This window comes from Bos indicus, chromosome 28 (genome assembly GCF_029378745.1).
Source record: "Bos indicus isolate NIAB-ARS_2022 breed Sahiwal x Tharparkar chromosome 28, NIAB-ARS_B.indTharparkar_mat_pri_1.0, whole genome shotgun sequence".
NCBI classification, from domain to species: Eukaryota; Metazoa; Chordata; class Mammalia; order Artiodactyla; family Bovidae; genus Bos; species Bos indicus.
Window position 1 is genome coordinate 44,305,641 of NC_091787.1, and position 12,563 is coordinate 44,318,203.

Below are 12,563 nucleotides of genomic sequence, written 5' to 3' on the forward strand. Positions count from 1 at the left end.
AGTCGCAAAGTGAAGAAATGGGGAGAAAGTGTTCTTTGCCTGAGGTAATGAAGAAAGGAGGGCAGACCGCAATTACGGAAAACTAACCCAACTGATCCCTTGGATCACAGCCTTGTGTAACTCATGAAACTATGAGCCATGCCACGTAGGGCCACTCAGAACACACGGGTCGTGGTGGAGAGTTCTGAGAAACATGGTCCACTGGAGAAGGGGATGGTGAACCCCGCAGGATTCTTGCCTTGAGAGCCCCATGAGCAGCATGAAAAGGCGAAAAGACAGGACACTGAAAGGTCGGTAGGTGCCCAGCATGCTTCTTGAGGAGAGTGCAGAAAGAGCTCCAGCATTGGAAAAGACCTTGATGCTGGGAAAGACTGAAGGCAGGAGGAGAAGGGGATGGTGGAGAATGAGATGCTTGGATGGCATCACCAACTCGACAGACGTGAGTTTGAGCAAGCTCCCGGAGTTGGTGATGGGACGGGGAAGCCTGGTGTGCTGCAGTCCATGGGGTCGCAGAGAGTCGGACATGACTGAGTGAGTGAACTGAATGAAGAAATACCAGAGAAGCCTGGTGGCTGGAGCAAAGCAAGTGAGGGAGATGACAGGAAATAAAGGGTATTTCATGGAGTGGTCTATAGGCAAGAACTTTGGGCTTTATTCTGAATTGAGAAAACTGGATTTAAGTTTTGAAAACTCATACTGGGGATAGTGGAGAAAAAAGACTGTAGGGTGGAAGTCAGGAAGCGGAAAGGTATGGCAGTCCATGTGAGGAATCAGGGCTGGGCTGCGTGGGGCTGCAGCATTCTCCTGGATGATCTGCACCCTCTCCCGAAACCAACAGCAACATTTCCCCCTCAGCTTTTATTTATTTTTTATTAAACTATGAATAACTGGAGAAGAAATCCCACATGCTTCAAACAAGTCTACCAAGCTAACCGTATCTGTCTTCTCACCAGCCCTTGTTTACCTATCTGCAGATGACTGACCCCTTCTTGAGGAGTTTCTTTCTATGGTTGTCACACTCTCCTGCATCGGTCTTTCCTTATCACTGGGCTGTTTCTATTAGCATATAAATATTTAAACAGAAAACCTTAAACACCCACATCTTTTGCCTGCTGTTGTGCCATTCCCCTGCTTCTCTTTACAACAAAAAACAGCTACTTGCTATCACCATTTACTCTCTTGAAACTCAAACTTGAAAAACATCAAGCTTGTATTCCTAGCACTGTCTTTTTTAAAAAATATATATTTTAATTGGAGGCTAATTACTCTACAATACTGTACTGGTTTTTGCCATACACTGACATGAATCAGCCATGGGTGTACCTGTGTCCCCCATCCTTGAACCCCCCTCCCAGCTCCCTCCCCACCCCATCCCTCAGGGTTGTCCCAGCCTAGCACTGTCTTAAAGGCTCTGGTCTGAAGCCCTCAACAGACCATAGTACTGCCAAACCCAAAGTCAGTTCTCACTGTACTCAGCTCCTCAGGGCCAGTGACACCTGCAGCACTCTCCTCCTTCAGGCTTTAGGATTCCTCTCTTTTGTGTCTCCTCTTACCTCTGGCTGCTCCTAAGTTTCCTTTGCTGATCTTCTCATTTCTGAAGTGCCACGTGACTAGCCTTTGGATTTCTCTTTTGCCAGAAATTATGTAATTAATGTCCTTGGTCAGGAACTTTCAGTGACTTTCAAACTGTAGGACACAACCAGTACTCAGTTAAAAAATCAATTGAGTTGGGAGCAGAAGTTTAAAAAAACAAAAAACCCCAACAAAATAAAGGTAAAAGGAGGGTAAATTTGCTTCTTGAAACTTTTATACACATGTATTTGGTCAGTAAGGAAAATATATTTTGTATTCTGGATTGAGGTCAGAAGTTATCAAAGTTAGTGCTCTCTGTGATCTCATTCAATCCTGTGGCTTTCTTTAACACACTGACCAATTTTTATCTCTGTGTGTCTCCCCAGAATGCCACTATCTTATAATCCATTGCTAACTGTATTTCTCCATTTCAATGTCTACTGTTCAGAATCAAATTATTGATTTCCCCCCAAAACTGCAGATATCCCTTCTTCTCTGTCTAAATGACAGTTCTGATCCTTTGGTTGTACAGGTCTGAAACCTTCCTGTCATCCTTCACTGTTCTTTCACATCCACCTCTAATCAGTCTGAAAATCCCATTTACTCTATATTTGAAATATACCAAACAACATGTGAAAGAAAACTGTCACCAGTGTACTACAGGAAGTTCAAAATCAAGAAAGAAGAGGCAAACAGCATGATGAAACCATGGACTTTGTAATTATTAATAAAAAGACACTTAGAATCAGGAAACATAAATACCAGGGCTGGTGCTGCCTTCATAGCTTTGCGGCACCTCTGCCGGTTACTGTCCCCTCTCTGGAAGTCCCCATTATTCCTTTATAGTCATCATTCTGCTGCTTGTATAGCCACTGTATTAGAGGAAATGCCACTATAGAGTTATGTACAATTGCAGTATATCTTATATCTTGTTTGCAGTGAAACATTAAAAAACTGGAAATGGTTACATGTGTTTAACCATTTGGTGGATGGTCAGGTTTGACTGGCTCTTGGGGTAATACTGGTCATCTGGCTCAGGACTGACCCTTTGCCCACAACTCTAGGAAAGAGTAGGCGATGCCTCTCCGGGTTTAGGCAATGGAAAGCTAGTATATTAGGAGTCCCCATTGCCACAGGCAGACTTGGAATTGTGCTCCCTTTGGAGTGAGCACCTGGTCACCCATACTTTCCTTACCAGCAAACTCCCATTCTAGGTGCAAAGACTTCTTTCCAGTTGTGCTTATAGTTTCCTTGCTGGTAATCTTGTCCTCAACCCCAGTCCCTGCATGCTGAGTTGCTTCAGTCTTGTCTGCCTCTTTGTTACCCCATGGACTATAGCATGCCAGGCTCCTTGGTCCATGGGATCATCCTGGCAATAAGACTAGAGTGGGTTGCCATTTCCTCCTCCAGGGTTATTTTACCAATCCAGAGATCAAATCCACATCTCTGCACTGACAGGAGGATGCTTTACCACTGAGCCACCTGGGAAGCCCCCAACTGCAGTCCATGTGGCAAGAATCCAGACCTAGGACCTGGATATATTCAAGTTGTAAGCTCCCATTCCCTTGGGACTCTGATCTGTCCTACTAGCCTCTTGCCATAGGTCTATAATACGATTAGCATTTAATGGGCACTGTATGTGCTGGGCACTTTAAAGTGGTGTGCCAGCATTATTTTATTTCATCTTTATTCAATAGGTAGTTTCTTAGATAGATGGAGAAAGGGGATCAAATGTTAAACTGCCTACACAGTAATGGGTGAGCCAGGACTTGCCTTAGCATTCACTGCCTCTATGAGTACTGCCTAACAGATCCTTCTGGATCTACAAAGGTTCTTTGCCACTTCCTTCAGAAGGATGGCAGGGTTCCATGGCCATAGACTAGACAACTTTCTTTGCTTCCCAGATACGGTCTAGGCATAAGGAATAGCAGTGGAAGATACTGCTCTGCCTTCAAGGAACATCCGCTGCCACAGGCAGCAGAAATGAGCCAAGTTGTGGCACCTTGCCTGTTCTCCGTAGTACAGGATGGACATGCAGACGATCCATCACTATATTTTGTACTCTGGAGTGCTGCATTCTGGGTGTGTTACAGAAATGAAGACGGTGTTGACCTTGTCCTACTGCCCCTGGTGGCTCAGATGGTAAAGAATTCACCTGCAGTGCGGGAGACCTGGGTTTCATCCCTGGACTAGGAAGATCCCCTGGAGGAGGGCACGGCAACCCACTCAAGTATTCTTGCCCAGAGAATCTCCATGGACAGAGGAGCCTGGTGGACTACAGTTCATGGGGTCACAGAGTAGGACGCGACTGAGCGACTCAGCACACTACGGGTAAATGCTGACCTAGAGGATATTTTGAGTCCACTGTTGTGACCGTGTCAATTTGCTCATAGATAGCTAAGTATGCCAAGTGATCGGAAATAAATGGAGGAACATGACTATTCGATAGTTCACACCTTGACAACGGAACGACTCTGGAATATTTAGGGGTATTTGCTCACATTTTACGCATCAATTCAGTAAGAATATAAACTATGTCTTTTACCCAGTTTATAGTGAATATTATGGGAGAACCTGTCAGTGTCTCAATCTATGCTTCTGCAAAGTTTGATCTAGGAAAAACCACACTTGGTAGAAGTAGTCACTACAATCCGAGTGACTTCGCTATAATGAGGAAAGTCTGATGCGGAGAGCTGCTCAGCGCCAAATCAAATATTTACTCAGATATGTTTTTACTTACATATACAAAGACTAATCATGGAAAAATTGATACTATAAAATTAAAATAAAAATCTGAAGTCCCATAAGCCATCTTCACACACACCCTTTCTATGGCGGGGGAGATGGTTGGCTGCGGACCTTCATTCCACAGTAGGGAGCAAAACCAAACAGTTGTTCGTTAATGAAGCTCAAATCATCATTACTTATTCCTCTGCTCGCCGTCTGTTCGCTAGCTTTGGGTAGGTAAGGCAGTATTTTCCATTTTTCTCTCCAAGTTCCACATCTTAAAGCCGGACAGAATTCCCTCCCCCATCCAAGACACGAATAATACAAGCAGTCAGCCCTGGAGGTCACTAAACGAGGAAGCCGGGTGGTGGGAGACGTTGCTTTTCCTCGCCGGGTCGGTCAGGACGCGTCGTTCGTCGACTGGACAAACGCAGGTGATGGGGGAGCGCTGAGGGACCCTGCCGTCGCCGCAGCCGCCCGCCCCTAGAGCGCCGTCGTCGCTGGGCAACGCCTCCGCCCCACCCCGGGCGAGCACGTGACGTGTGCGTCACGTGACGGGCCGGTCGGCGTCCTCCCGCGGAGGGGTGTAAACAGGCGCCGCGGTGGCCGAGCTGCAGCGTCTGCTGCGTCCGCGTCTCCGGCATGCTCCAGGCCGGCGGGGGCGGCCCTGCCGCGAGCTCAGCGCCCACTTGAGGTAACTCCTGCGGCCTTCCGGCCGGCGTACCCCGCGCCGCGCGCAGCAGCCGGTGCCAGGCGCCGTCGAGGCCGGCCGAACCCCTGGCCCTGGCAGGGGGTGTGGCTGCCGCCCGGCGGTCCGCGACAGGTGGGCGGGTCGGGGGCGGCCGTCCAGGTCGGCGCTCCGTAGCACCCTGGGCCGGGCCCGGCGCGGAGCCGGTCGAAAGCAGGCAGCGACCCCGGGATGTGGGCTCTTCCGCCCAGGCTCTCTGGCGCCCTTGGATCCGGCCAAGCTGGGGGCCTCAGGAGCCATCGGGAAGCTGAGGGCCCAGGGCTGCCAACGTGGAGTCCCAACTGAAGCCCTGCCCGCGACGGGCTGTGAGACCTTGGGCAAGTCAGCCCTCCTCTCGGCCTGAGTTCCCACATCTGTAAAATGCAAGTCTGGACTAGGTGATTTGTGAGGACCTTCCGTTTCTGACGTGTGTGATCTCTAGAGAGACCTGCATACCTTGGCAGCTGCCAGAGAGAAAGGATAGGTAGATAGTTTGTCCTTTAATGTCTGAATTTCTGTTTGACTTTCGGTTTTTCATCCGACACGATTTGGATTGTTGTTCACTAGGGTGCAGTTTTTAATGGAAAACTTAGAGAAAGTCATAGTGGTTGTACGTTACTTCCCCACCCCCACCCCCACCCCCACCCCAGGCTTTTAGGAATACAACGGAACCTTCTTTCTTAAAATCTTGTTTGGGACCCTGATACGTAAAAAGCAAAATCTTTATCTGCCTGCTGTCTTCCTCCCCCTTCCCCGGTTCCCACTACCCCATGAGGCCCCTAGAGATCCCAGGTTGAGAAGTGCTGTTACAGAGCGACTGTTTTATGTATTTGTTACTTTGATGGGATCCGGAAGATGACTGTAATGAGTATATGAAATTTTCTGTTTCTTCCTTTGATTTTGTCCAACTCTATGTCACGTAGTATGTTCCGCATATATAGTGGAGGAAGGCCCCAAATTTCCTAGAAAGACCTTTCTCTTTCCATCTTTTGTTGCATCCCCGTCCCGGGAAAGGAAGTGTGTTGATAGTGAGACCTCATGCCTTTTTGCTGGTTTAGCTGCTTGGGCACAGAGTGGGAATGGAGGACTTCGCGAGCCTTTTATTTGAGACCAACTGAAGGCACTAGGATATTTCCTCTGAAAAACAGGAAAGTTGGGAGAGTATAGGAACTAAAATTGTTAGAGCCATGGACTAATGTGAACACATTCCAAATTTGGAACCCTGGGGCAAGAGAATTGTGGATTGTGAGAGAATTGTGTTTGGGAGAAAAGATCCTGTTTCATGTAGTGAGTGAACATAAACAGAATCTGAGGAGGTGGTGTGTAGGCACAAAGATTGCCAGGAGGATTTTTTTTTAAGCTAAGAGAAATAGTTTCCTATTATTTTGTTGTTGTGTTGTTGTTTGTCCATTCTTTTTTTTTTAAATTTTTTGTTTATTTACTTTTGACTGTGCCGGGTCTTCGTTGCTGCAGGTGGACTTCCTCTTGTTGCAGTGAGGGGGCGCTATGCTCTAGTTGCAGTAGGGAGCTTCGCATTGCAGTGCCTTCTCTAGTGGCGCCCAGGTTCTAGGGCGCAAGGGCTTCAGTAGGGCTTCAGCAGTTGGAGCGCGTGGGCTCGGTAGTTGCAGCCCCAGAGCTTTAGAGCAGAGGCTCAATAGTTGCGGCACTCTGGCTTAGTTGCTCTGTGTGGTATGTGGGATCTTCCCGGACCAGGGATCAAACCCGTGTCTCCTGCATTGGCAGGCAGATTCTTTACCACTGAGCCACCAGGGAACACCTCCTAATTTGTTTTTGAAGACTCAAATTGGTAAGTGTATTAAAATTAACAGTTATTAAAAGTGGAAAACCATAATTGAGAGCTTGTCTCCTTGGTGCTTCAGTGAGGTGAATGAAAATTGGAGTTCTGGTGCACCATAAGTGGAACCCAAGGTGACCCTCGTGTATTTGTGTTTTCTCTTTTCAAAGCAGACTCACTTCCTTGATCGTTGGCTTAAGTAGGCAAGTCACTTCCCTTCTTGGGGTCATAGTTTCTGCTACTAAGTGAGGAAATTGGACTAATTTTGGCTTCCCTTAGGGTTGCCAGATAAAATACAGAACACCCAGTTAAATTTGAATTTCAGTAAACAATGGGTAAGTTTTTAGTATAAGTATTGCATAGGACTTGCTTTACTAAAAATTCATTGTTTATGTAAAACTTAACTTGGGTCTACTGTATTTTTATTTGCTAAATCTGGCAACCTTAGCTCCAGCATTTTTGTCTTCTTTAAATTAGTTCCAGGAAGATTTTATAGATGCATAGACAGGGGTGAACTGATTCAAGCAGTCAAGACCCCTTGTTTGTTATCAGTAGCAGTGTCTGGTTCTTGAAGAATTGCACTGTTTCTAATTGGTTTCCACCCCCACCTGCCATGTAGCAATTTCCTTTCTGCCATAATCACATACTATTTAGGTTTACCTTCTTGGTGGTAAACAATTTAAATAACTGAAAGAAAAAAAAAGTTGCCAGAATTTCTAAAAGCAACAAAATTGGATCATGAAATGATATATACTGTTTTTTTCCTAGAAAAAGTACTTTACAATCCCACTTATTCTCCAGTTATCTGACTCACTTGAAGACATTTTTCCAAAGCAGTGGACTGCTCCAACAGTAAATAATCCTTCACGAAGTCCTTAGGCCTTTTGCTTTGGCAGCCTGTGAGTAAGGAAGTGACCAGCATAGGCACTGTAGACATTTAGTTTTAACTGTTTATCAGTTTTGTGTTTGTTTTATTTTGAAGATTTTCAATGTTGAAATTCTTTTTCAAGGAGTATAATTTTTAACTCTTTATTTTGAGGATGAAAAAAAAAAAAACCACAAAAAAAGCCCCGACTAGGCCTGATCTAGTTTCTCTGCTCAACTCACTCTGAAATTCCTGAAGTTTCTAATTCGTGTTTTCATCTAACAGCCAATAGCAGCAAAAGCAAGATTGCCGCCTTGGAGCCAGGCCGAGGTGATCAGTGTGCTAGTTCTTCAGGTGCTTAACCTGATAGAGGAGTTAATCATGTGCAATCCAGGGATAATGTGATGAGGACCTTGAAGTGACACAAATGTGGAAACTGAGAGGAGGATCAGTACCCAACAGGTTAGACTGAATGGCAGAACTTCCTGGAGGAGGTGGTATTTAATCTGAGTCATGGAGGTTAAGGTGGCGTCAGGAAGACAGGCTTACAGAATTGTGGAAGGATGCTGGAAAGGGCAAGGGAATCCATCTTTTCAGTTCTACAAAGCATACACTTTGTTGGGTTGAAAATAGTTGATAATTTTGTTTACATGTAGTTTTTGATTCACTGTGATACTTGCCATCTGCGTTAAGTTTATTAGCATGGTACTGCTTCGGTGAGCATCTCTGCATTACAAAGACCTTCAGATGTCAGTGTAGCTCTTTGGGAAAATGTTTATGAAATACGTCACTCATGAAACCATATGAATGAGGAACTCACAGTGAGTTTTGAAATTTTATTTTAAATGAAGACATGTTTCAAAAAATTTTAAGGATTTTCTCTGTATTTTTCTTACTTTTTAAAAAATGCAAGATTTATATTTATTAACATTAAAAGATACCTGAGATATTGTTGTATGAAAAATGTAGACCATAGACGTTTTCTCATATGTTTTCTTTATGAAAGTTTTATGGTTTTAGGTCATATATTCATATATTTAAATTTGTGACCTATTTTGGGAGGGCTGATGGAGGTGTGTGGTGTGAGGTATGGGTTTGGGTTCGTTATTTTCCTCTATGGATACACAGTTGTTTTCGTATTATTTGTTGAAAAGAGTATCCTTTCCCTATTGAATTTCTCCGTTCCTTGCCTACTGAATTTCATTCCTGTCGGAAATTAGCTGCGATGCGTGTGTGTGGTTTGTTTCTAGGCTCTGTCTCCTCTTGATTTGTTATGTCCTGGTGGCTCAGAGGTTAAAGCGTCTGCCTGCAGCATGGGAGACCTGGGTTCGATCCCTGGGTCAGGAAGATCCCCTGGAGAAGGAAATGGCACCCTACTCCAGTATTGTCGCCTGGAGAATCCCATGGACGGAGGAGCCTGGTAGGCTGCAGTCCATGGGGTAGCAAAGAGTCGGACACGACTGAGCAACTTCACTTTCTTTCTTCCTTTCTTTATGTCAATACTGTACTGTCTGCCTTACTGTGGCTTTATGTATGGCTTGAAATTGGTCTATAAATCCTCCAACTTTGTTCATTATTTTCAAAACTGTTTCAGGTATTTTAGGTTTTATGTATTTTCATAAATATTTTAAAATCGGCTTGTTTCAAAAACTTATTGGAATTTCAATTGCAATTGCCTTGAATTTCTGGATCAATTTGTAGAAAATTGCTATCTTAATAGTGAATTTCCCAATCTGTCATTTATTTAATTCTTTAATATTTTGCAACATGTTTTTTTTAGTTTTTTAGTGTATGCAGGTCCTATACATATTTTGTAAAATTTATATCTTTAATATTTTATGGTTTTTGATGTCATTATAAATGGATTTAAAAAGTAATTGTCCACTTTTTCATTGCTAATATGTAAAAATGCAATGGTTTTGTATATTCCCTCTGTGTCACACAGCATTTCTAACTTCACTGATTATTTCTGGTAGTCTTTAGGGCCGTTTTTCAGGATTGTCTATGTACGTAATCATTGAATAATGACAGCTTCACTCATTTATTTCTGCTTATTGCTTCTTGCCTTCCCTCCTGCCTTTCTCTTTTTTTCTTTTTTGCCTGAGTGGCTAAACCTGGCTAGAATCTCAAGTCCAATATGATGGTAGAAGTGGTAAGCAGACATCCATATTTTGTTTCCAGTCTGAGGAGTAAACATTCAGTCATATACATGATACAAAATAAAGTGCTAACTATAATTTTTTTAATGTTAAATTAGGCTTAATAAAAGTTAAAAGCTTCTGTACTTTAAAATTTAAACTTTCTGTACTGTTTTAGGGCTTCCCAGGTGGCACAGTGATAAAGCATCTGCCTGCCAATGCGGGAGATGCAGGAGGCGAGGATCAGTCCCTGGGTCGGGAAGATCCCCTGGAGGAGGAAACGGCAACCCACTCCAGTATTCTTGCCTGGAGAATCCCATGCACAGAGGAGCCTTTCGGGCTACAGTCCACGGGGTCGAAAAGAGTCGGACGCTATTGAGCAACTGAACGTGTACACATGTACTGTTTTAAGACAAGGGAAACATGTGCTTCAGTGGGGAACAGATATTTGCGATTCATATATCTGACAAAGAGCCTTCATCCAGTCTATGGAAAGGACCTCCATAATCAACAATGGGCTTCCCTGGTGGTTTAGTGGTAAAGAATCCACCTGCCAATGCAGGAGACATGGGTTTGATCTGTTTGAAAAGATTCCCGTGGAGAAGGAAGTGGCAACCCACTCCAGGATTGTTGACTGGAAAATCCTATAGACACAAGATCCTGGCAGATTACAGTCCATGGGGTTGCAAAAGAGCTGGACATGACTTAGTGGCTAATCAACAACAATAATCAATAATAAGGCACACAGTGCCCAAATCACAACATTGGTAAAAGATTTGGACAGACCCTTCACGAAAGAAGACATTTAAATTTTTTGATAGGCACTTTAAAAATTCTCAACGTATCTAGTCATTTATGGAAATGCAAATAAAAATGAACAGCTGTTTGCCTACAGGAGTGGTTAACATTTGTAAGACTGACAATAGCAAGTGTTGGTCAGGATGCCGAGCAACTAAAACTTGCATAAATTGCTAGTAGGAGTGTGTGATGATACAGAAACTTTGAGTAAGTGTGGCAGTTTTCTGTTAGGTACATATACTCTGTGGTCCAGCAATTCTATCCCCGATTATAAAATAAAAACTTAATATCACAATTGACTTACACCTCAGTGTTTAGAGATCAAACTGGAAATACGCCAAATGTCTATTAATGAATATACAAATAAAGTACTATGTAGCAGTATAAAGGGAACTATTGATAGTATAAATTTTATGCTGAACAAAAGCCCCACACAAAAGAATGCATACTGTATAATTCCATTCACGTTGATCCTAAGCCAGTAAAACGAATCTATAATGAAGCAGATTAATGATTGCTTGCAATCAGAGGTGAGGGAATTGACTGCAGAGGCACAGGAAAGAACTTTTTGTGGTAATGAAAATGTTTTGTCTGAATTTTGATTGGGTAGTTGTTACACTACATACACTTTGGTCAGAGCTTTTCCAACACTTAATATGGGTTCATTTCATGTAAAGTAATTTAATACACTTGATTTTTAAAAAGCAGGGGTCTAAACAGCATTTATAGAATAAGCAAATATATTTGTGTGTATGTAATGATTTTATTTAAAATCCTTTAATGTGTAAGCACATGGACATGAAATGTCCCGAAGCACGTTCAGATTGTTACCAGCTGTGTCTGCTGGTGGAATTTTAGGTGATTAAAAGAATGATTGGACTTGTATATATTATTTGAATTATTTTTTCAATGAACTTATCTTGACAAAAGAAAAGGAAGGATTTTTTTTTTTGTCTTGTAGATATTTTATTCCTGGATGATTTTGTCCTCTAAATACTGAATGAACGTTGTAATAAATCTAAACTATGTTTTAGAATTTAAACACTATTGCTCTGTAGTTAGTACCAGTTAAGACCAAAACCTCACGTTACCTTCAGTGTGCCTCGGTCTCCCCTTCCCCCCGTCCTCTTACCTCCCCGCAGACATGACGGCTGCGCTCAAGACCCGTGTTTCTCGTCTCTCTACCGCGCGCCTCTCTAAGCTGTGGTGTTTGTACCCGTGCACTGTGGAGCTGCTGACTGGAATCACACCGCGTGCACACGTCTGCCACTCGCTTTCTTATCCTGCATAATATGACCCCGCGTTCGTCCGTATTTTCACGTGTGGCTGTGGGACATTGATGTTTCACTGTTGTATTGCGTTATGTTCCATGAATAGTCCACCGTTTTACCTTTATCCTGTTGATGACTGAACACGTTGTTGAATTCTTTCGGGGCGTGAGCAGCGGTGATGTGAGCATTTTGTGTGTCTTCTGGTGCGCATGGACAAGACTTCCTCTGAACATATAATTACTTCTAACCGTAGCTGCTGTGTTGTAGGGTAATGCATTTCTTCAGCTTTTCTAAAAGTATTTGTTTTTTATTGAACTCTAATGAATTACCACAAACTTTAGAGGCTTAAACCAAGACATGTTTTAATCTCATAGTTCTGTAGGTCAGAAGTGAGCTTGGCTTGCCTGGGTTGTCTGCTTTTTGTCTTAGAAGGCTGAAATCAAGTTGGGTGGGTGAGTACATGCTGAGTCGCTTCAGCTGTGTCCGACACTATGTGACCCGTGGACTGTAGCCCTCCAGGCTCCTCTGTGCCTGGGATTCTCCAGGCAAGAATACTGGAGTGAGGTGCCATGCCCTTCTCCAGGGGATCTTCCAGACCCAGGGATGGAGCCCTCTTCTCTTATGTCTCCTGCATCGGCAGGTGGGTTTTTTCCCACTGGCGCCACCTCAG

At 43.7% G+C, this 12,563-nt stretch overlaps 1 protein-coding gene across 8 annotated transcripts in view; it reads left to right on the top strand.

Moving 5' to 3' along the window:
* The first annotated feature begins 4,841 nt into the window (after positions 1-4,841).
* Positions 4,842-12,563, top strand: part of MARCHF8 (membrane associated ring-CH-type finger 8) — a 111,723-nt gene continuing 104,001 nt past the window's right edge. For 3 of the 8 annotated variants that reach the window (XM_070782085.1, XM_070782087.1, XM_070782084.1), the window contains exon 1: positions 4,851-4,993. The gene's annotated coding sequence lies outside the window, so the exon portion shown is untranslated. Of the gene's footprint in view, positions 4,994-5,140; positions 5,511-12,563 lie in introns of those variants that run through there. The other 5 variants (XM_019954047.2, XM_019954045.2, XM_070782088.1 and 2 more) reach the window with 5 other exon arrangements.